Source organism: Hibiscus syriacus, unplaced genomic scaffold (assembly GCF_006381635.1).
Source record: "Hibiscus syriacus cultivar Baekdansim isolate YM2019G1 unplaced genomic scaffold, ASM638163v2 tig00111330_pilon, whole genome shotgun sequence".
NCBI lineage: Eukaryota > Viridiplantae > Streptophyta > Magnoliopsida > Malvales > Malvaceae > Hibiscus > Hibiscus syriacus.
The window spans coordinates 11320374-11345499 of record NW_024063059.1 but is presented as its reverse complement, the minus strand read 5'-3'; the positions used below and the strand labels follow the sequence as shown (position 1 = coordinate 11345499).

Below are 25126 nucleotides of genomic sequence, written 5' to 3'. Positions count from 1 at the left end.
ATATATATATATATATATATATATAATATTAATAAATTTAATTTAAATTAAAAAATATATATAATATTTATATATTTAATTTAAATATATATATTCGGCTCGATACCCAGCCCAATACCCGTTTAATAATCGTTTATGCTAAACGGGGATACCCTGTAACACCCCCAACCCGTATCCAACCCGGATACGAGTTAGAGATATTACATTGACTTTTAAAACACAACTCATTACAAATAATAGCAAAATATTTGAACTTATATTACGAAAAATACAATAATATACATATGGTAATATAAATTTACCAAAATATTCAGAGCATACACAACTTAACTCTTTAGTTACATGCCAACATCCATTTTCATAACAAAATGACCTACTGATTAAGTTGCTTCTGATCTGATAGTTGCAGGAGTAATGTTGTCCAGCTGCTTAACCTCGATCGTCTACTTTATCGGATCCTACGTGTGAAACACTCACACGCCAAGTCATCGACTTAGTGAGGCAATATAATAATAATATCGATAAATATAAAGTAATTGCCAAAATAAGATAGGTTGCAATGATAAGATGTATGTAAACAATGCAATAACCAGAACCACGTTTCTTACACATATACTTATCAAATTCACATTCATAAGTTCGCCTTAGTAAGTTCATTAGCCCATGGTACCGTACAAAGAACCTAAGGTATGTGAGTATTGTGAGGTTGTGCACTATGCTGTCACCACAGCTCATATAATTGCACCTAAGTGCCACGTAGAATTGCACCGGAGTGCCGCGTAGAATTGCACCGTAGTGCCATATAATAATGTCCATAAGGACCACATATTATTCCTTAAGAATCATATACATATGTCAAAGATCAAGTATGTGTCTCACCAGACCTCACACATGTCCCAAAGAATACATATATGTCCCGAAAGACCACATATCATTCCTTAAGAATCATATACATATGTCAAGGATCAAGTATGTGTCTCACCAGACCTCACACATGTTCCAAAGAATACATATATGTCCCGAAGGACCACATAGACCCTCTACCCTTGGCATGCCAACTATACCTATAGTTCTCGTTTACATAACATGGGCTTTCACAATTTATCTTATTTGTATCACGTAGACATATTATTTTCATACTTTATCACATACTCATATACGTTTTTGCATATGCATGTCCCATAATGCATATGGTATGGATTCATGTCATATATCATAATATGAAATACTATCATGTATCAAAATATTGAATCTATACTTATCACAAGTCTAGAACTGAATAAAATACATATTCATGCTATGCATATGCACTCACCTAGATTTCTTTGTCTTTCCCTCGATTGATCCTACTTGTTGATGGTTCCGGAACTCGTTTAGGCTCGATATCTACATAGTAATTCATTGATACTTATCAGTATACTAATTAATATATTCTAAACTATCATTTCTTAGGCTAAAAGAAAAGCCATTTTCATCTTTTAATGGAGGTATGCATCGATGCACTACACCATGCATCGATGCATAAATCCTATTCGATGTTTGTATTTAATTGGGATGCATCGATGCACTCCTTATGCATCGATGCATAAATCCTATTCGATGTTTTTTTAATTAATGCATCGATGCACTGCATGTGCATCGATGCACCTTAAACAATTTCTGGGATTTATCATCGATGCATCGGTGCACAATGAATGTGCATCGATGCACATTGCCCAGAATTGTCATTTAGCACGAAAATCTCTTTTAGTCTACTTAACACTTATATTTCCCCTTTAGATATCCTTAACTTGCATACTCTTACTTAAACTAATTATTATCCATTCCATACTTTTGAAACTTAAAAATCCAATTCTCCATGTAGAATTTAAGAATCTAACCCAAATTCCAACATGTTCTAATTTGAATTCTAACACCTCATACTTCTTAGTTAGCTTTATGACAAGTCAAATTCTACTTCTAATTCTTATTAGAAACTCTAATCCAAGATTTCACTTTTCTATTTCCTTTCTTTGATTCTTCATATTCTCTCTTATGGTTTTAAGAATCTAAGCTTTCCTTAAGCTTAGTTATCAACTAAGGATCAATAAGAAACCTTAAATTCATCAAGAATTTAATCAACAAGAAACTCACTTTTAGCTTGGTCTCTCAATGGAGAAGAAGAAGTGAAGAAGAAGAGAATCTGGAAACTTTGTTCTCTTCATTTGCCTTCCACGTGGATTTAAATATCCTCATCTAATATTAATTATTTCCCTATTAAAAGACTCCTTTACCCCTTTAGTTCCTCCTTTGTTAATTGATCCTACACAAAACATTCCCATTAAATCTTTCAACTATTCAATTTATCTACTTTGGTCACTGAATTTTATAATTTCACAATTTGATCACTAACCCGGTATGGAGGATGTTACAAATCTCCATCACATAAAAAACATTCGTCCTCGAATTTTCATTGTACGAACAGATGGGGAGATTGAAGTCGCATATCTCCAAAGAACCTTGACCAACAAAATTGTCTTACTTTTTAACTGTTTGACTTCAAAAGCCAATATCTCGCTGGTTCTTCTCATATGTCAATCCGATTGGACTTTTACTTGTTCTGGTGCAATGATGTGAGAGGGATCGACCTATATCTTCGTAACATGGGACACATGGAAGATGTTAGGATCTTCTCCATTTTCGGTGGCAAGGATAACTGATATGGCCACGGGTCCTATTCTCTTAACAACTCATATGACCCAATGAATCTAGGACTTAACTTTCCTTTCCGACCGAAACATAATACTTTCTTCCAAGGAGATACTTTATGGAAAACTTTATCTCCAACCTCGAACTCAATCTCTTTTCTTTTAAGATTAGAATAGGACTTTTGCCGATCAGAGGCTAATTTGAGGTTATGCTGAATTTCTCGAACTTTTTGTTCTACATCTTGAATTAAATTCGGACCAAGAATACTTCGATTTGATCATACCAATTAATGGAGTACGCCATTTCCTCCCATATAATGCCTCATATGGGGCCATCTTTATACTAGACTGATAACTATTGTTGTAAGAGAACTCTGCCAGCGGCAAATACTTTTCCCATGATCCTTTGAATTCCATTACGCATGCTCTCAACATATCTTCCAATATCTGAATAGTTCTCTCTGATTGCCCATCAGTCTGAGGATGAAAAGCCGTACTAAAGTTTAAACGAGTCCCCAACGCTCCATGCAAAGATTTCCAGAATCTAGAAGTGAATCGAGGGTCTCGATCAGAGACTATGGAAACATGCACTCCATGCAATCTAATAACTTCTCTAATATAGAGATCTGCATATTTTTCCATAGAGAAATCTGTTTTAACCGGGAGAAAATGTTCTGACTTAGTTAATCGATCATTAATTACCCAGATTGATTCTCTTTTGTTCGGAGTCAAGGGTAACCCCGAAACAAAATCCATCGTAACATTTTCCTATTTCCATTGAGGAATGACAAGCGGTTGCAATAATCCTGACGGAACTTAATGCTCAGCTTTGACTTGTTGACATATCAACCACTTAGACACAAATTCGGAGATGTTTCGTTTCATCCCTGGCAACCAAAATCGATCCTTCAAATCCATATACATCTTGGTTCCACCCGGGTGCATCGTTAACGGACTGCAATGAGCCTCTGTTAATATTTCTTTCTTCAAGTCGTCATTGTCGGGTATTACAATTCTTCTTTTACAATATAGATTTCCATCTGACTTAACCTCAAAGTCTTTAATCTCTGCTCTTACTTGCTCAATTCTTTCAAACACGTTCATCTTTACTTTGCAATTCTCCTATTCGTTCCAACCATGCTGGTTTAAGTGTTAACTCTGCACAAAGACCACCGTCTCCCGTTAAAGATAATCTTGCGTCCATAGTTCGTAAAGCTGCAAACGTCTTTCTACTCAAAGCATCTGCTACCACGTTAGCATTTCCGGGATGATAGTCAATTATCACATCATAATCTTTTAAGAACTCTACCCATCTACGTTGCCTCAAATTCAACTCTTTTTGAGTCATCAGGTACTTCCCAGTCCATTATAGCTTTAACCTTCTGAGGGTCCACTCTAATCCCAACTGCCGAGATCACACGCCTCAAGAAAATTACTTCGTTTAGTCAGAATTCACATTTGGACAATTTCACATAGAGATTTTTTCCCTGAGTATTGCAAAACTAGCCTCAGATGTGCGTTGTGCTTCAATGGACTTCGAGTAAACCAGTATGTCATCAATAAAGACAACAACAAACTGGTCCAAATAGGGCTAAAAATCATGTTCATGAGATCCATGAAAGCAGCTGGTGCATTCGTTATTCCGAATGGCATTACGATGAATTCATAATGACCATATCTCGTTCTGAAAGCTGTCTTCGGAATATCTTTCTCCTGAATCTTCAATTGATGATAACCCGAACGTAGATCGATCTTCGAAAATACCGAAGCTCCTTTTAGTTGATCAAACAAGTCATCAATGCGCGGAAGGGGGATACTTATCAACAAGTCATCAATGCGCGGAAGGGGATACTTGTTCTGAGGTCACCTTATAAGCTGTCGATAATCAATACAGAGACGCATTGATCCATCATTCTTCTTAACAAATAACACCGGAGCTCCCCAAGGTGATACACTTGGTCGAATAAATTCCTTTCCTAACAACTCTTGCAGTTGATTCTTTAACTCTTACAATTCTTTCGGAGCCATCCGATAAGGTGTCATTGCAATTGGAGCGGTTCCTGGCATTACTTCATTTTGAAATTCTACCTCTCTATCTGGAGGTAATCCTGGCAACTCAGCCGGGAAAACTTTAGGGAATTCTTGAACTATTGGAATCTCCTCTAGCCCTTTCTCTATCGCTCTTAAATCTATCACATTTGCAAAAAATCCTTGACATCCTTGTAGCAATAGTTTCTTAGCTGACATTACTGATATTACATTTGCTAAGGGATTAAACTTTTCACTGCTCACACTTATCTCTGTTCCTCCTGGACTTTTTAGGGTTACCTTTTTCAATCTGCAATTAACATCTCTATAGTAACGGAACAACCAATCCATTCCCAAAATCACTTCAAACTCTTCAAAGGGTATTCCATCATATTAGCAGGAATTCAATTCCCTGAACCTTTAGGGACACCCCTTACAGACTTTATTCACCCGACACTATGGCCTAAATGATTTGTTACTATAATCTAATTACTCGTAGCTTCTAAGGGAATCCTCAATTCCTTTTCTAACTTACTTGTAATATAGAATAATTGAACCCGGATCAATCAGTACCAATACTATTTATCGTACAGCTGAAAAGTACCTGCTATAATATCAGGTCATCACGGTTTTCACTTGTCTTTAGATGGTACACCCGTGCGGTTGACCGAACTTCAGGTTGAGCAGAGAATTCAGACGAGTTCCTTCCCCTGCCTCTTCCTCGTCCTCTTTGTGAGGAAGAACCAACTCTTTCAGATGGTGCAGGCTCACCAACCATCAATGGACAATCCCGGATAAAATGTACGGCATCTCCGCATCGAAAACAAGTCCCAGTAGCCATCCGACAAGCCCCAAAATGGTTTTTCCCACAGTGCTGACACTATCTCGCTTGACTCGGAGTAGATCTCCCAACACCAAATCCCACTGACTGCGTCTGTCTAGGTCTTGCCTGACTTCCTCCCCTAGCAGACGATGCAACTGATTCTGATCTAGCTTGTGATCGAAATCTTGAGTCTCTTCCCCTTTTTGATGGTGTTGAGCTAGAAGAAGCACCCGTTCTCTTTGATGTCTGAACTCTAAAATCCCCAAATCTCTCATTCTGAGCTCTTTCAAGAGCCTTGGCACGATTGATCACCTCTTGGAACGAGGACAAATTCAATACTATCAGCATCTCTTTCAATCTAGGGCGCAAACCCTCCACAAACCATTCACAAGCCTCTTTTTCAGTAGGCACAAGTTCGGATGCAAACCTACTCAACTTGTTGAACTCACATTCATACTCATATACAGAGCGATTCATCTGTTTCAAATTCAAAAACTCCTGCTTTATCTGTCGAATAAGTTGATCTCCAATGTACTTGTTTTTAAATTCATCTAAGAATAAAGACCAAGTCAATTGGTCACTAGGCATCCTCATGGTGACGTTCGTCCACCATATTCTCGCCTGACCCCTCAACAACGAGACGCTCCATCTAACTTCTCCACTTCAGACAGTGGAGACCTTCCAACATGATTTTTAAATCATTTAACCAAAGATCTGCCACAACCGGACCTTCTTCGGTTTCTCCCTTAAATTCGTGAGCTCCTAAACCTCTCAACTCTTTTGCTACATTAATCCTTTGAGTTGGTGGAGCAGGAGGTTGAAGACGCGTTAGAATAGCGTCTAACGTTCTGAAGAACATATCTTGATCTTGCACATGCACTCCTTGAGATGCCTGTTCTTCACCTTGCCTGGCCAGGGCAGGTGAATTACTGCTTTCAGCAGGCCTATCTTCTCCCGCTTCACTTCGGGAGCTATTATGTCTGGACATCTAATAAGAATAAACTCATTGTTCTATTAGCAAAACAACATACTCATACTATACCAGATCAGAAGTTCTCAGTATTTGTTGGCATGTATTCCATTTAAAGACTCTATAGACTCTGGTTTATGCCTAGAATCGGCTAAACCATAGCTCTGACTATTAATGTAACACCCCCAACCCGTATCCAACCCGGATACGAGTCAGAGATTACATTGACTTTTAAAACACAACTCATTACAAATAATAGCAAATATTTGAACTTATATACGAAAAATACAATAATATACATATGGTAATATAAATTTACCAAATATTCAGAGCATACACACTTAACTCTTTAGTTACATGCCAACATCCATTTTATAACAAAATGACCTACTGATTAAGTTGCTTCTGATCTGATAGTTGCAGGAGTAATGTTGTCCAACTGCTTAACCTCGATCGTCTACTTTATCGGATCCTACGTGTGAAACACTCACACGCTAAGTCATCGACTTAGTGAGGCAATATAATAATAATATCGATAAATATAAAGTAATTGCCAAAAAAATGGGTCAATGATAAGATGTGTAAACAATGCAATAACCAGAACCATGTTTCTTACACATATACTTATCAAATTCACATTCATAAGTTCGCCTTAGTAAGTTCATTAGCCCATGGTACCATACAGAGAACCAAGGTATGTGTATTATGAGGTTGTGCACTATGCTGTCACCACAGCTCATATAATTGCACCTAAGTGCCACGTAGAATTGCACCGAGGCCGCGTAGAATTGCACCGGAGTGCCGCGTAGAATTGCAACCGTAGTGCCTATAATAATGTCCATAAGGACCACATATTATTCCTTAAGAATCATATACATATGCCAAGGATCAAGTATGTGTCTCACCAGACCTCATACATGTTCCAAAGAATACATATGTCCCGAATGACCATATCATTCCTTAAGAATCATACATATGCCAAGGATCAGTATGTGTCTCACCAGACCTCACACAGTTCCAAAGAATACATATATGTCCCGAAGGACCACATAGACCCTCTACCCTTGGCATGCCAACTATACCTATATTCTCATTTACATAACATGGGCTTTCACAATTTATCTTATTTGTATCACGTAGACATATTATTTTCATACCTTTATCACATAACTATATATACTTTTTCTTGCATATTCATGTCCCATAATGCATATGGTATGGATTCATGTCATATATTATAATATGAATACTATCATGTATCAAAATATTGAATCTATACTTATCACAAGTCTAGAACTGAATAAAAATACATATTCATGCTATGCATATGCACTCACCTAGATTTCTTTGTCTTTCCCTCGATTGATCCTACTTGTTGATGGTTCCGGAACTCGTTTAGGCTCGATATCTACATAGTAATTCATTGATACTTATCATAACTAATTAATATATTCTAAACTATCATTTCTTAGGCTAAAAAAAAGCCATTTTCATCTTTTAATGGAGTGTGCATCGATGCACTACACCATGCATCGATGCATAAATCCTATTCGATGTTTGTATTTAATGGGGATGCATCGATGCACTCCTTATGCATCGATGCATAAATCTTATTTTGATGTTTTCTTTTAAATTAATGCATCGATGCACTGCATGTGCATCGATGCACCTTAAACAATTTCTGGGATTTATCATCGATGCATCGGTGCACATGAATGTGCATCGATGCACATTGCCCAGAATTGTCATTTTAGCACGAAAATCTCTTCTTAGTCTACTTAACACTTTATATTTCCCCTTTTTATATATCCTTAACTTGCATACTCTTACTTAAACTAATTATTATCCATTCCATACTTTTGAAACTTAAAAATCCAATTCTCCATGTAGAATTAAAGAATCTAACCCAAATTCCAACATGTTCTAATTTGAATTCTAACACCTCATACTTCTTAGTTAGAGCTTTATGACAAGTCAAATTCCACTTCTAATTCTTATTAGAAACTCTAATCCAAGATTTCACTTTTCTACTTCCTTTCTTTGATTCTTCATATTCTCCTCATCTTATGTTTTAAGATAATCTAAGCTTTCCTTAAGCTTAGTTATCAACTAAGGATCAATAAGAAACCTTAAATTCATCAAGAATTTAATTAACAAGAAAACTCACCTTTAGCTTGGTCTCTCGATGGAGAAGAAGTGAAGAAGAAGAGAAATCTGGAAACTTTTGTTCTCTTCATTTGCCTTCCACGTGGATTTAAATATCCTCATCTAATATTTAATTATTTCCCCTATTAAAAGACTCCTTTACCCCTTTAGTTCCTCCTTTGTTAATTGATCCTACACAAAACATTCCCATTAAATCTTTCAACTATTCAATTTTTCTACTTTGGTCACTGAATTTTATAATTTCACAATTTGATCACTAACCCGGTATGGAGGATGTTACATACCCGTTTCCCTGCGGTTTTCCTCGATTACCCGATCGGGATCCCCGTTTAAATCCTCGTAGTTTTTTAAGCGGGGACGGGGTATGGGGGACCAATACCCAACCCGAACCCGACCCCTTGCCATCCCTATTTGTGGGTGAATTTCTGAATCTTTTGCTTTCTAAAGCAGTAGAGTTGGGGTTGTTCGATGGTTTTCAGATAGGTTGTGAGAAATCCTCAGTATTGTTTTCTCATCTACAATTTACCGATGACTTGATAATTTTTTGCAAAGCCTCTAAAGGTCAATTGAAAAATTTGAAGAGGGTTCTGATAGTTTTTTAGCTATGTACTGGGCTGCAGCTGAATTTGCTGAAGAGTAGGATTTTCGATATTAATTTACAAGACCAAAATGTCGAGGATTGGGCTAGCTCTATAAATTGTGTTCGAGGATCTTTTCCGACAGAGTATCTGGGGTTACCCTTGGGAGCAAGGAGAAATTCTATTCACCTTTGGGATCTGATTGTAAATAAGTTCTACCATAAACTTGCAAGCTGGAAATTGGGTTCTTTATCCATTCCAGGAAGGGCAGTTTTGATAAAATCAGTCCTGACTGCACTGCCTAACTACTATATGTCGTTGTTCAAAATGCCAGTGGTGGTACGGAGAAAACTAGTCCTTAATGGCTAATTTCTTGTGGGGTACATCAGCAGAGAAGAAACGGATGCACTGGGTTAATTGGTCTACTGTTTGTAAAAACAAAGAGTTTGGGGGATTGGGTATCTCGGATCTAAAGATACGGAATAGGCCTCTCATGGGCAAATGGATTTGGAAGTTTGGTAGTGAGAAAGATTCTTCGTGGAAGAAATTGATATGTTCTAAGCATAATGTTGGCAGGAGGTCTATTGTTTTAGATGATAATTTGCCTCCCAGCGCATCTTGGATTTGGAAAGGTATCTTAAATAACTATCGAGCGAATGATATTTTTGGGTTATGTTTTCGGAATCATCTCGTGTTACAGGTGGGAAAAGGAGACTCCATTAGGTTTTGGCGTGATACATAGATTAGTAACTATCCCTTGAAGACTCTATTTTCAAGGATATTTGCTATATCGGTAAACAAGAATGGGGTTGTGGGTGATTATGGGTGTATTAGTAATGGGACGTGGGTGTGGGATTTTCAGCCTAGGAGAGATTTAATGGACAATGAATTTGATCAATGGATGGAAATGATGGTATTGTTGGATAATTTTTGTCCTCTGATGAAGGGTGAAGATTGTTATGTTTGGAAAGGAAATGGAGATGGTGTGTTTTCGGTTCAGTAATGTTCTATAATTATTTCTAGATTATCTAAGCTAGAGGATTCCTTATTGGAGATTGTGTGGAAGGGGTTAGTTCCTCCTAAAGTGGAGGTTTTTCTTTGGCAAATTATTCATCAGAAGTTGGCTGTCAAATCAGTTTTGTTGGGCAAAGGTGTCTAGGGTATTAAGAATCCTTATTGTGTGTTCTGTGGAGTGGAGCCTGAATCGGTGAGTCACTCTTTCTTTTCTTGCGAGCAGGTGTGGGAGATTTGGGTAAAATTCCTCCGGTTGTGGAATGTTTTTTCTGTTCTACCCAATAATCCTAAAGGGTTCTTTCTTTCGTGGGTAGAATTGAGACATAACTCGGCTATTTGGCAATTAATACTAGGAGCTGTATTGTGAACTGTTTGGTTATGCAGGAATCAGATAGTGTTTCAGAATGGAAAACTGGATAAAGCTAATTTATTCTTTTTGGTGAGGTTTAGGGTGGCTTCATGGTACTTAGCTAAATACAAGGACGTTTCTATTCAGGTTGATAGCCCTGTGGGTGACTTAACCTTGGCTGATGGGCATCGTTCCCCCTATAAGCTTTGTTTGCCTTAGTTAAAGTGGTGCCCTCCTCCTTCGGGTTACTTTAAGATGAATGTTGATGGGGCTGTTACTTTTGATTGGAGAAGAAGTGGTATTGGAGGAGTGCTAAATGATGTTGAGAATAAGAAGTTGGTTTACTTCTCTAGAACGACAGGACCTTGCACTCCGATTCTTGCAGAGATTTTTGCAATCAAAGCTGGGTTAGATTTATTTTTTGATTCAGTTTGGAAGGATAAGGGGTCTCTGATTTTAGAAAGTGAATCACTTCTTGCTTTGAAGTGGATCAACAACCCGAAACTTTGCCCGATTCTTTACGTTGATTTGATCACAGAGATTTAGAAGTCTGTGATGCAGTTTAATGTTATCACAAGGAATAACAATAGATGTATTAATTGGGAAGCTGACTGTTTAGCTAAATCAGGAATAGGTTAGTGAGTGATGAGCTTTTGGTTTGGTGAGATTGGGGTCGGTGGGTTGTTGAAATAGAGGTCTTTTGTATTGAGTGTTTGTTTGGTTTTGTTGTAATTCTTAAAGTTTGGTAATAAATATGGGCACCCTTTTCTACCTTCCAATGATTATTGTGTATCACAACATAATAATTATGAAGGGGGTTTTAATGGGGCTTAATTCCTATAAAAAATATTGTTTCTTAATTCTTTCTTTTCTCCTCTGAAGGGTTGTGCAGAGACTTGACCTCTCCAAGTCTAAGGCCTCATAACTTGCGTCGGTTAGTTAATCTGTTAAAAATCTTCATGTTAATGCTGGTATATATGTATTCTTTCAATATTTATGATGCATTGACTAGTTATGTTGGGAATTTTGCTTCCATTCTTTTAAGGCATTACAACTATTGGAAACTCATTGTTCTTTTTGGGTAGTCGATTGGGAGATAGTTTGCTTGTTCAATTCAGTAGTGGATCAAGAGCATCAGCCTTGCCATCTGGATTGAAGGAAGAGGTGTGTTTATTATCAACTTCCATTTAAAGTATTGTTTTTTTGGATTGTGCAACAACCCCATGCTATTTCCAAATCTTCTATTCCTGCTTAGCTTTCTAGGCACTGTTGGTTGATAATCCCACTCTGAAGGGCTGTTATCTCATATTCTGCGAATATTATGGCATCATTTTGACAAATTTCATGCTTCGTTCTAAATTTGTTCTTTGGCAATTCTTTTGCTGTTGGAATGCTATAAAATGTTTTCTTCTGGTTTTATGTTCGTCTAGGTTGGAGATATTGAAGGTGACGTGCCTCTAGCAAAGCGCTTGCGAAGGTCATCATCTGATGCTTTGCAAGATACAATTGGTAGTGGAGAGCTTTCCTTGTATGGTTCAGCTCCAAATAATAGTGAATCAGCACAGGTGGAGTACCTCTTTAAAATATTAATACAGGGTCTTTGTTGATTGCTTTTAAGCTTCATCTTAGGAAGAAATTCTTAAAATACGGCGATGGAAATTAAACTCCTCTGGGATTAACAACGGTTGGATATCTAATAATATCCTAATTCAATAATTAGATATCTCTTGTATTACCTCTTTTATTCTTTCCTTCACATTCGATTTATTTTCTTAGATTATAACATGGTATCAAATAACTAAATCTATCTAATAATATCTCTTGCACTCTTCATGATTTCTGATTTGGGCAGTTCATGCGTCAAAATTGCATTTCTGCAATCTCTCTATATAATAGGTTTGAGAAATTAAGTTTTGAACTAATAGTGTTTTACTCGGTAAAATTTGTATTGCAGTTATCATCTAGAGAAGATTTTTTCTGCTACCATCTGCATTTGTTTCATGCATTTTATTGAATTATTTTGCATGGTTCATTATTGTATTTGTAATGGATATGGTTATTTTTTTTCATTTTTTCACCGTAGTAGTTTCTCTTCCTCTATGTGTGCAGAAAACATTTTTGTTCGCAGTGAGAGACTCATTAACAAATGTTGGCCCTTTGAAGGACTTCTCATATTGTTTGAGGATAAATGCTGATGCAAACGCAACTGGAATTGCCAAACAAAGTAACTACGAACTGGTTAGTTTTAGTGAGTTAGATGCTTATTTTCTACTCAGCTTTGACTAATGCATTTTGAAGTGGTTTAGGGTTTAGGGTGGTGATTTGAATTTTGGACCTCTTGTATGAAAGTGTGGCTATGTTTTTTTTTATAAGAATTTCAGGCCTCGTTAAAAACCTCCTTCTTGATTAAAGGCGCTTGTAGGTAAGCTCCTTAATCAGCGGAAGGATGAAAAGAGTCCCTTAGGATTTTATTGAACATAACAATAATATACATAAGATACATCCCTGTAAGTGCACTAAACACAGGTAGGTAAACACAAGGCAACCTTGTGACCCAAATACATCAACATTTAATCATCAACCAATTCCTTCTTTAGCCAAGGTATCAACCTCTAAATTAGATGTCCGGTTTACACATCTAACCACACCTTCGAACACATTAAGCCAGTGAACAATGTCTCTAACCAAATAAGCATAAACATCAGGACAGAATTCAGCCCCCTTAACTCAATCCACTGCCATCTTGCTGTCACTTTAAATAATCAACTGGTCCTGTATCCTCTCTCGAAAATCAGCATAGAAAATTAGCCCCTTTTGAATAGCTTTTAACTCCATAAATGTTGGAGGCCCCGGACCAGCAGGCTCCTTGAAAGACCCTAATGTAGATCCAAAGGAATCTTTTAAAACTCCTCCTAAACCGCTCTTCTTCCAATCCTTAGTCGTAGCTACATCAACATTAATTTTCACAAAACCCATAGGAGGAGGATGCCAAGGAATAGTAGACACAATCATATTAGAATGGATGGAACAATCGTCCCCTAATGAGGGGTCTGAAATAAGAGTCTTTAAGAATATACACCCCTTTATTCTTCGCTAGGAACCATGAAGCAAGCCTAAACCTTGCTAAGAAGAAGAATTCAACCTCATCCAACTTCCCTCCTTCAAATACAATTGAGTTCCTCAACTTCTAAGTAGTCCAAATAACGGCCCCTGGAATGAGAGAACAAATTGGAGAATCATTCTTCAAAGCATCCCAAGCCAAGAGAAAACTTTTAGCATTATAATGGAAAACAGTTTGAATCTTCCAAAAGTTGAGAAATTTATTCTAAACAGACCACACCACCGAATAGGAGAAAAACAAATGTGAAGGAGACTCTTCTTCCATCATGCAAAGAGGGCATAATAAGTTCTGAATTCATGTTATTCCTCTTTTCACCAGTTCTGTTTTAACAGCCAACCTCCTTAGAACAACCTGCCACATAAAGGACTCTACTTTTGGTGGCAAGTATGGCTATGTTAAGCTTAGTGAACTAAATTCTGCCTATTTATAGACTAGCTGACTGCTTATTTTATTTTCTTCTCTTTTGTTTGCTTTACCCCCTGATGTTAATTTGTGGCTAATCTTTCAGGTGTGTTGTTCTGGCCATGGAAAGAATGGCGCCCTCTGTGTTCTTCGGCAGTCAATTCGTCCAGAAATGATAACTGAGGTCCATCCATCAGCTTTGACTGAACTTCTCCTGATTTAAAATTTAAATGTTGATTCCATCCATGTGACTATTTTTTGGTTTCTGTTGTTAATCTAACTATTGTATTTTATGTTGTAAACATCACTTCTTAGCATTAGAAACCTCATATGTAGAACTCTATGCATGCATCATTAAATGCACGCTTTTGCATCTGCAGGTTGAACTAACTGGTTGTAAAGGAATTTGGACTGTTTACCACAAGAGCACACGCAGTCACAATGCTGATTCTTCTAAAATTGTTGTTGATGATGATGATGAATATCTTGCATATTTGATTGTAAGTCTGGAAGCACGCACTATGGGAATCTCGTGCCTAACCTTTTTCCCCCTTTTTGCACATTGCTTATTTTGTCTAAGAAACATAAGGTATTCTTTAACCTCTATTCCAATTTCTTTGATCAGAATCAGAGCACCTGAGAATGAGAAATGATTTGTCACTTTAATTCTTTATCAGTCACTGTAGATCCCTAGTTTATTTATTTTTTTTATAAGAATTGGAGGTCCCAGTAGATCCCTAGTTTTGGGTTAATGAGAATCTCCTGCTTCTCTCTAGAGCCTAGGTGTTTTTGAAAAGTTTTTTCTCCACCGACATCTACCATTCGTTGTCTCCCAGATCAAGAGCACTTCATTCACCTTCATCACAGTATATCCACGCTGATTTTCTTCACATCGTCCACCGTCGCCGGTGGTTTTGAACGTCACCGTCAGTCCCATAAGAAGCGCCAGGTCATTCCGACTGAAACCCAAGGGTTGCTTTGTTGAATATAGCTGTCGTTTGCCGTTGATAATTTGGTACGTGCAAGCAGTGGTAGATAATACTACTTTTGAAATGCTGATCCACTGAAGAATCCGAGAAACTGGAGTTTGGCTACATGAATTAAATTGTGTAGATTCAAGGGGTTTCATCTTTCTTAGTCCGACACTACTAAAAGGTTCATTCTTATTCAGTTTTTTAGTGTTTGATTTTTGTTGCTTTGAGAAATATGAACGATCATCGCAACGGGTTTTGGGCTAAAAGCAAAAATTATTATGGGAGAAACGGTAATACTGTTTGGAAAAAGAATAACAGTTCGTGGGGGAAGGAAAAATACATTCCAACAAAAAGAGAATTACGGATGCATGCTATACGCTATTTGTTGATAATATTCATGAGAATCTTCATTGGAAAAAACTTAGATCTCTTTTTTGCATCCATGGAAAGGTGATTGATGCTTTTATCCCTTCTAAAAAATCTATACAGGGTTTCACTTTGGATTTATCAAATTTGCTACAGTTGAAGAAGAAAAGAAAGCAATTGTTAGGATGAATGACTCTCTCATTTTTGGACACAAGATTAGAGTTTCGATGGAAAAATATAAGCCCAGGCAATCCTTCTGGAGAAGAATTAATACACCCTTTCAGCGAAATGATAAGGAGGTTGTTGACAAAAAGAGTTACATATCCTCGATAGAAGGGGTGGTTGATGAAGATAAAATACGTGTTTTGGAAAATTGCCTTGTGTGTTGGTGTAAAAATTGTCTCCATCTCGAACCTTGCAAGACAAATGCATGAAAAAGGTCTTAAGGGTTTTTCATTGATGAGAGCTACTGGAAATGTTGTCCTAATGTGTTTTGAATTCTTGATGTTACTGAATAGAATGAAGGTAGAAAATTCGGAGTCACTAGCAGTGTGGTTCGACAGGATTGAATCATGGTCAAAAAAACTTGATAGTTGAGAGTCGGCGTATATGGTTGGTTTGCGAAGATATTCCTTTTCATGCTTGGAGCTAGGATACCTTTTCAAACATTGCATCAAAGTGGGGGAAATTATTGCAATTGATGAAAAGTCCCAATATCCATCATCCTTTGATCGAGTAAAAATCCAAATCTTCTCTAATATCATCTCTAGAATTGATGACGTAGTACGATTGAAGGTTGAAGATCAATCGTTTAACATCCTGGTTCGCGAGATCGATCCGAGTTTCAAGCCTATCCCTTGGGTTCCTGAGGAAGATGAAGAAGACACGATTGCCCATGATAACGAAGAATCCAAAAATCCAATGTCGATCACGGCTACATTGGCAATCTCTAATACTCAAATTGAAGCTCCACACAATGGTCATATTGGGAAAGAAGTTGTACCTGGTGGTGGAAACAACGGTGGTGAAAAGTGTTTAGCTTTAAGGCCATGTTCAGTTTTGGAGCCTTCATTACCTTGTGCCCTCAATCAATCTGGTCAAAATGTTGAGGTTTCTCATGCCCTAGAAGTCGGTCTCAGTTGTGGGGCAATAGGTGATTTTAACCGGTTGCAGGGGAACGATTTTCGAAATGGATCAAAGTGCGGAAAGATAAAAAAAACATCGCGAATCTAAAAGTAGCAAGTATTCAGATGAAATGGCTTAACATGTGATTGGAGCGTGTTACTTCTCCAAGATATAGATGGTTCGCATTTAGGAGTTGGTTGTGGTTTTATCTTTAAGATTTATGTACTGCTTTCGAATATTGTTGGTTTTTAGTGATGTGAGGTTTGGGATAGGTGTGAGTGGGTTTCGAATAAGGTTTACCTTGTAATATTGGGATGTGTAAGGGGACTTAGAGATTTTATGGTTTAGATGTGGTGTATGTATCTTATTGGGATGTTTTCATACAAGGTGTATTGGTCATATTATTTAATAAATCATGAGACACTTTTTTCCTTATTTCAATATTCGTTGACATACGTTTTAGTATGTTGATGATTATGAAGGGGGTTTTTAATGAGTCCTCCAATTCTTATAAAAAAATAAAGTAACATTTTTTGAGAAGCTTAAAGAGATGATTCCATATCATATCTGACTTTCAATTCTCAACGTTTGGAATTGTTGTTTTTGTTTAAAAAAGGAAAAATATGTCAACTATTTAACTTTTAAATTAGCATCAACATTGGCTCTTGAGATTGATCATTGCTTAACTCCCTTATGGTGACCAGGTTCTTGAAACAGCTGATCTTTTGACGGAAGTGACTGAAAGTGTAGACTATTACGTTCAAGGTAGAACCATAGCTGCAGGAAATTTGTTTGGAAGGTAACAACACTTGCTTGCTCTTTATTTTCTATGAAAATATTTTGACTTGGTTTGTGTTCAGATTTAAGACACTTAATTTCGTCCCCTTGATTAATATTATTATATAATATATTTTATTATTATAAGGTATATTACATAATACATTTATTTACACCATTTTATTTACATTGTGTCAGGCCCAATGAAACTGAAATACATGGCCCAGCAATGACCCAAACGCACAGCCCGAATTGGAAAACAAGGGTTTTCAGAACCCTAGCTCTTCCGTTCCAAGTCAGCGTCGCACGCCTCGTTTTTCATTCTCCACGGTCGTACGCCTCTCAGCAACCTCGTTTTCATGGCAACACTCCAGCAACCCGAATCCTTCGGCGCAAGGAAGGCTTGTCCACCACAAGAGCAACCAACAAACACCAGAATTTTAGTTCAAATAGGATGCTAAATGTAGTTTTCCTTTTTGACTATAAATAAAGATGTAACACAATATCATAAAAGAAAAAAAGATACACACGATTCACACACAATATTTACCAGAGAGATTGCTAACAAAATACTAGAAAAACACGAGCAAGAAAATAGTGATTTCGAAGCATTTGTAAAACGTTCGAGCACGAAATAAAAGAAGAAAGGAATTTGTTTTTTACCTATTTGTTTGCTCGGTTGCTTGCATGCGTGTGTTTGATTGTTGTTAGGTTTGGAAAACACCAAATAAAAATGATTTTTGGCCGATGAACGGGAAAGGTTTTCGAGATCTATCTTTGTAGATCTAGCAATCTCGATGCCATATTTTAAAAAACCATTCGGATATTTAAAGTAGGGAGGGAAAAAGCTTTAAAAATTGATTTTTTTTAGGTTTTGCCGCCGATGAACGGCGGCTGGCGAGGAGACAATGGTGGTCGGGATATGGAATGCGCAATGACGCTCATGTGTTCTTCAAGAACACAAGAACTGGCGAGAGAGAAAGCTTTGAAATGGGGGAAGGGGTTGTGTTTAGAATGAAAATGGAAATTATCAGGCCAAAACATTGGCTTATATATGTAACATATTTACTCATTCAGGGTTCGCGTGTTGACCCGACCTAGGGGTCAGATTCACGTGTTTTCTCGTGAAAATAGGGTAAACTACCCTTTTGTCCCTCTAATTTTGAATTTATGTTATTTGGATCCCAAATCCGATTTTAAAACTCCGATTTCGTTTTAATTTGGCGCCTAACTTGCTTTTAAATTCAATTTAATCCTTATATTATTATTTTCATTTTTTCAAAATATTTATTTTGTTATATATGTACGTATGCTCTTTTGTTTTTATATACCTATAATTAACATATATATATATATATATATTTTAAATTATTTTTATTTAGTTATTTCCTTATTTAATTACTATATCTTATAACTTTATATATATTTTTCTATTTATTTTTGATTTTATTTATTACTATTATATTATATTATTTTTATTTTCTAGTTTTTACCTTTGTATATTTACATTTTTTTTCTTTTTTTACCTATACTATTTATTTATTTATTTTCTTGCTTCTATTTATTTTTATTACGAATATTACTTTTACTCTATTTGTCTATATTTTACTTATTTCATTTTCCCCTCTCGTCTTTGTTTATTGTTATTTATTGTTTTATTCTGTTTATTTATTTTCTTCATTTTCCTATTTTATTTCTGTTTCTTTATTTTCATTTTGATTAATTTATTTACTTCTTTATCTTTATTTTATTATTATATTTTTTAGCTTTACTCATTTATTTTATCGTCTTTGTTTTATTCATTTTCATTTTTAATTGATTTCATTACCTTTTTGCCTAATGTGTTTCCTTTTTTAAGGATGATTTCAAATAAATCAAAGGTAAGTTTTGGATCGTCATTTTACCTTTCAATTTAAACCTTCAACTTTCTTAATTAAAGACAACTGGAAATTACGTAGTACTGAAGGGGCAGTTCAAGGGTGTTAACCCTTCCTTGACTGTAACCGACTCCCGAATCCGACATATCACTGGTAAGACGTAGATCATGTAAGAAATAAGGTATCCGGTCAACCCATTTTTTAAAATAAATTATCGGCGGTGACTCCTAACCCAATCCATTATTCAATTCGAAGCAGCCCAATTCCGGGGTCTAACTGAAAGACGGTTCTGACAGCTTGGCGACTCCGCTGGGGACAGGTAAGTGAGTCAGACTAAGGTAATTTCCAGTTGTCTTTTTAACGAAAAGGGTAAGTTTAAATTTTAAGGAAACACTTCGATCCTTTTTACTTACTTTTGATTATATTTTCGAGTAAATAGTTGTACTAATCGTTTTCTAATGATTTCAGCCATCAAAGCTCGCTTTTCACTTGAGGCTCTAAACCCGAGCTCCGAACTTGTTTTTAAGTGGGGGTGAAAGTGACGCCTTCGTGTGAATTTATTCACCGCATAGGCCTGACAAGTAACCTTCGGGATTCATATACCTTATGTCTTCGTGTGAATTTATTCTCCGCATAGACATAAGGGAATGTGTTCTCTCGAGTTTAACTTAGTCCACACAAGCATGTGATGGGTTTAGGACTAAGGGTCTGGCAAGCCCAAGGGGGCACCAGCAAGGAGAACTCAGGTACCGTTTTTTAGAACCAAAACCGGGAGACCATGGAGAATTAGAGCCTACCCCAAAACCTCATTTCCAAACCCTAGGCTTGTTTGATATTATTTCCTGCTTTATTTTTATGTTCAAAGCATGTGAAATAGAAATTTATATGGTTAGGACTTATTCAAAATCAACTTGCGGGATAGAGATCATGTCCGGGTAGGAATCATAAGCATGTGGGGTAGGACTTTTCATTTTCATCATTTTTTAATTATCCTTATCTCACTAAATTTTTCCTTTTCATTCTTGTTCTTTTTCATTATTCATCATTTACATCATTTGAAAGAGGTGTTGATTCACCAAAAACATGTTTGTTAAACGTAAATAATTTGCATTAATGGACAAAGGGGTTGTAATACAAGAAATGAAAATGTAGAGGACAATCTATAAGGTGACTATGTATCGCATTCAATCCAGAAAACGTGGTGCCCACAATTGAAGAGTATATCACTCTGCTACATTATAAATGACTCAGAATGAATCAGGTCTACATCAAGCACAATGAAAGTCTATCTTGGAAGAACTGACTGGCAGATGTTGCAGGGGCAAGATGAAGGTTACTGATCTTGGGAGTCCCTTCAAAGACAACAATGGAAAAACGATAGTTGAAATTAGAGACCATTGCTGACGAATTCAAGAAATAGACGAATGAACTTCACATAGTTCCTATCAATTAAGAGCTCCAATGATGTATTCGTTGGGAAAAGGTTCAACAGAAGATAAATGCCAGAGATGCAGTCATTCGAGACTTCTTGGACCAGTACAAAAAGCAACTCAACATTTGCACGATTCATCCAGAAAAGTCGAAGCGGTTCGACATGTTATTCAACCGGTGACAGAAGAAGGCAGAAGACTATTCAATATGTCAAAAGCTGTCACGATATTTTTTTCTCTTAAAAGATAAAACACTTTTGTCTCCAATAAAGATTATTCATAATAACAGACACATTTTTTGGATCAATACCTCGAACATTTCATGCATCATGCATTCTTGCATATTCCGCATTATTTTTATTTTCTTTTTCGTTTTTTTTCATTTCAAGCTCATCCGCTTGAAAAAAAAGAAAATGGAAGCCATGATTGCTCAGATTGAGGAGAACATGTTGAAGCTCCAGACAGAGCTAGAAGATAAGATAAACCAGTAGTATGAGTACTCTGATACAATCATAAGAACCAAGAGCCTTGGTTGATCAGAATCGTTGCCAAGTTAGTTGGCCTACAACAGATCAGTGCGCCTAGGGCAGGTTCACCAGAAGGGGTAACTATACCACTTACCCCACAAGTGGTTGTCTCACCTGAAATCATACCGGAACTTCGAATGGACTTATCTGCTGTAAAGACGAAGCCCCCATTCTCTGTATTTAACCTTAAGAACAATTCGGGTTATTACCATATACCGGATTTGGACGAAGAGAACAAATCAAAGAAGATGCAGGAGAAAATCAAGTAATTGAAGGACCAAATGAAGGTAGTTAAAGGAGACCATGACTACCCTGGAGTTGATGCCGTGGAGCTCAGTCTAGTCCCAGACTTGGTTATTCATCCGAAATTCAAGTCCCCGGAATTCGAGAAGTTTGACGGGAACAGCGACCCATCTACACACATCACCATGTTCTGCCGAAAGATGACGGGATATGGAGGAAATGACCAACTCCTGATTCACTGCTTCCAGGAGAGTCTGTCGGGCTCAACCATCCGGTGGTACAACCAGCTCAGCTGAACCCATATCAAGACTTGGAAGGACTTAGCCAAGTCATTTCTGGAATAATATAAGCATATTAACGATATGAGACCAGACCGAGTTATGCTATAAGGCTTGGAGAAAAAACACAACAAGAGTTTCCAAAAATACGCACAGTATTGGAGGGATTTGTCTGTGCAAGTTCATCCACCCTTGGATGAAAAGGAAACTAAAAAGCTGTTTTTACAGACTCTGAAGACACCTTACTTTGGGCACCTGGTGGCAATTACATCGGAAACTTTCTCAGATCTAGTTATGGCTAGTGAGATGATCGAGCCAGCTATTAAACAAGGAAAAATTGAAGGAAATAACTCCAGTATAAGCCTCCCATGAAGAACAAAGAGAGAGAGATCAACAATGTCAACACCTACAACGCCAACAAAGGTGTTACGAGATCAAGTTCAAGAATCACTGCTGTTGTACCATCCGGTACTTCTAAACAAACTCAGAGAGAACCAAGGAAAGAAAAGATTCTCATCAGTCCAATCCCAATGACATATGAGGAATTACTCCCAACGTTAGTTGAGAAGAATCTTGTAACTCCGGTTTAATCCAAACCCAAAGAGGCCCGATATCCTGAAGGCCATGATATTAAAGACGTATGCAATTATCATATTGGGAGCTCAGGGAACACCACTGAGAATTGTGGGGCATTGAGACGTAAGGTCCAAGATCTGATCGATTCAGGGGCATGGACTTTCAATGTGTAATGGGGCATTATGATCGAGAGTCAAATGAGGCATTCATCAGGAACTATGTTGCATTATCAAGCATATCATCTTGTTTGAACTTGTTTTTCTTTCGTACTTCATATGCGTGAACGTTTTTAAGTCTCTTGACGTTTAAACATTTTAAATAAAATACTTCATTCTTAGGAAATGAGCAAATTTTAATATTGAATTCCTTGAATATCACCTTAATTAAAAGTTGTTTAATAATTGAGGTTGTAAATCTTTGACAAATGACAAGATTGAACACTGCAAAACAAAGACCCCTTGGTCCTAATTTAAAAGATACATCAGACTACATGTTTTTCTCTTACCGAGCTAAGTTTTCTCTTCTCATAAAGAGTCCATCCAAGTTTTGGCATTCAGACACGTATTAAGAGCGAACAGAATGGAGCAACTAACACATGAGATTGCAAAACTAATTGGTTTATACATTTGTTTATGACGTTCAGTGATGATAATGATCTTCATAGATGGAATAGTCGAGTAGGTGAATCTAATTTAGGTCAGTTGCTTGGAAATTGAACTCTAAAGATGAGATTCCTTGACTTTCAAAAACACCTAGACTATAACAGGATCTCCTTAACAAACTTAAGAAATTAGATCCGTATACCCAGATTATAATATTATATATATACAATAAAGCTTGAGTTATCCCTTTAGAGCAATTGGTTAAATGTCCCGTCTTTATGGATAATATTCGACTAGCCTGATAAAGGTGATTATACTATACAATAAAGCTTGAGCTGTCCCTCTAAAGCAATTAGTTAAATGTCTCGACTTTATGGATAAGATTCAGCTAATCTGATAAAAGGTATTTATATATTGAGCTGTCCCTCTAGAGCAATTGGTTAAACGCCCTGGCTTTATGGATTCAGCTAGCCAGACAATGGCGAATTAAATTTATTTAAATAAGGAGTTTCGGTAAAAATGGACTAAGGGAGTTAAGGAACACCTGATTAGTCAAATACACACGAGCACTCAAGAATCTCATTTTTAGACCGATATTTCTGCACTACCTTTGTTAGAGGAACTTACAAAACTTGAACAAATGGAAGATTTCAGAGAACTGAAGCAGAAGTGTTCTGAAAGGTCTAGCCATTGATTATGCTAGTTGTGTCATTTTGTTCGCCTCCAATCAAAATGCCAAATCGATGAAACAAACCCACCTCTAAACCAACTTTTCGATCTTGATATTTGTCAAAGATTTGCAGCTATCAATTAAAAGAGCATTTGATTCTTTTGATATCCAATGAACACATGTTTTATGATTTGCTTAAAATGTGAAACCTATAAAGAAGTAACATTTTCAAAAAAATCATTTCGGTAATTTTAAACATTTTGAAAATAAGAAGAAGGAAAACATTTTCAAACAAGATAAGTTCTCTAGAAGCATATCTTGAAAATCAACGAATATCTCCCTGAAGCTCAAAGATTGAAGCTGGGGCAAGAGAAGCCAACTTTTTTGGGCAAAATTTGTTGGAGCAAGACCAACATTTTGTACATCAGATTTAAGCATGTTGAAGAATCCAAGATCAAGAATAAGAAATTCAAGATTCCAGGGTCAATAGTCATCAAGACTAATAACCAGAGATTGAGATTTCATTCCAAACCCTAACATATTTCACATATGCATCAACACATGCACACATTACACATGAAATTTGCATATTTGCATTCATCATCATGTGCAATAAAGACTTTGATTTTTCCTCTTTTGAGGACAAATTCAGTAAAACAACAAATAAATTTCATCTGGGCATACATCAAACATCCATCATCATGATAGTTGCATCCATATATATTTTACAGATCTTTCAGGAGAAGATGAGATTAAAAGACAACAAGGCATCTTCATCAAGAGGGAACAATCATCTTCAGATTCAACATTTCTTATATAAATTGTGTCTCGCTTGAGACAGTCTCATTTAATACAGATGATTTGTCTCACTTGAGACTGTTTTACTTGAAAGAAGATTTATTTCCCTTGAGATTATCATTCTTAAAACAGACCTTGTCTCACTTGAGATTGTTTTACTCGAAAGAAGATTTATTTCCCTCAAGATTGTTTTTCTTAAAACAGACTTCGTCTCACTTAAGACTGTTTTACTCGAAAGAAGATTTATTTCCCTCAAGATTGTTTTTCTTAAAACAAGATTTTATCTCGCTTGAGATAGTTTCCATCGAAACAGAAAATTTTGTCTCCCTTAAGACAGTTTCTCTTGAAACATAAACATTGAAAACATTTCCCTTGAAAATTTGTCCTTGAGACAGTTTCTCTGAAACATAAACATTGAAAACATTTCCCTTGAAATGAATTTTGTTTCTCTTGAGATAGTTTCCCTTGAAACAAATTTTGTCTCCCTTGAGACAGTTTCTCTTGAAACATAAACATTGAAAATATTTCCCTTAAAATGAATTTTGTCTCTCTTGAGATGTTTCCCTTTAAACAAATTTTGTCTCCCTTGAGACAGTTTCTCTTGAAACATAAACTTTGAAAACAGTTTCCCTTGAAACAAAATCTTTGAATATGTTTTACATTAAACAAATTTCGTCTCTCTCAAGACAGTTTCTTTTGGAACTAAGTTTTGTCTCTCTTGAGACAGTTTCCCTTAAAACAAAGT

The 25126-nt window shown here is 36.5% G+C and overlaps 1 pseudogene; it reads left to right on the top strand.

The window, feature by feature from the left end:
* LOC120158826 overlaps positions 1 to 25126 on the top strand; it is a 79140-nt pseudogene that overhangs the window by 43816 nt on the left and 10198 nt on the right.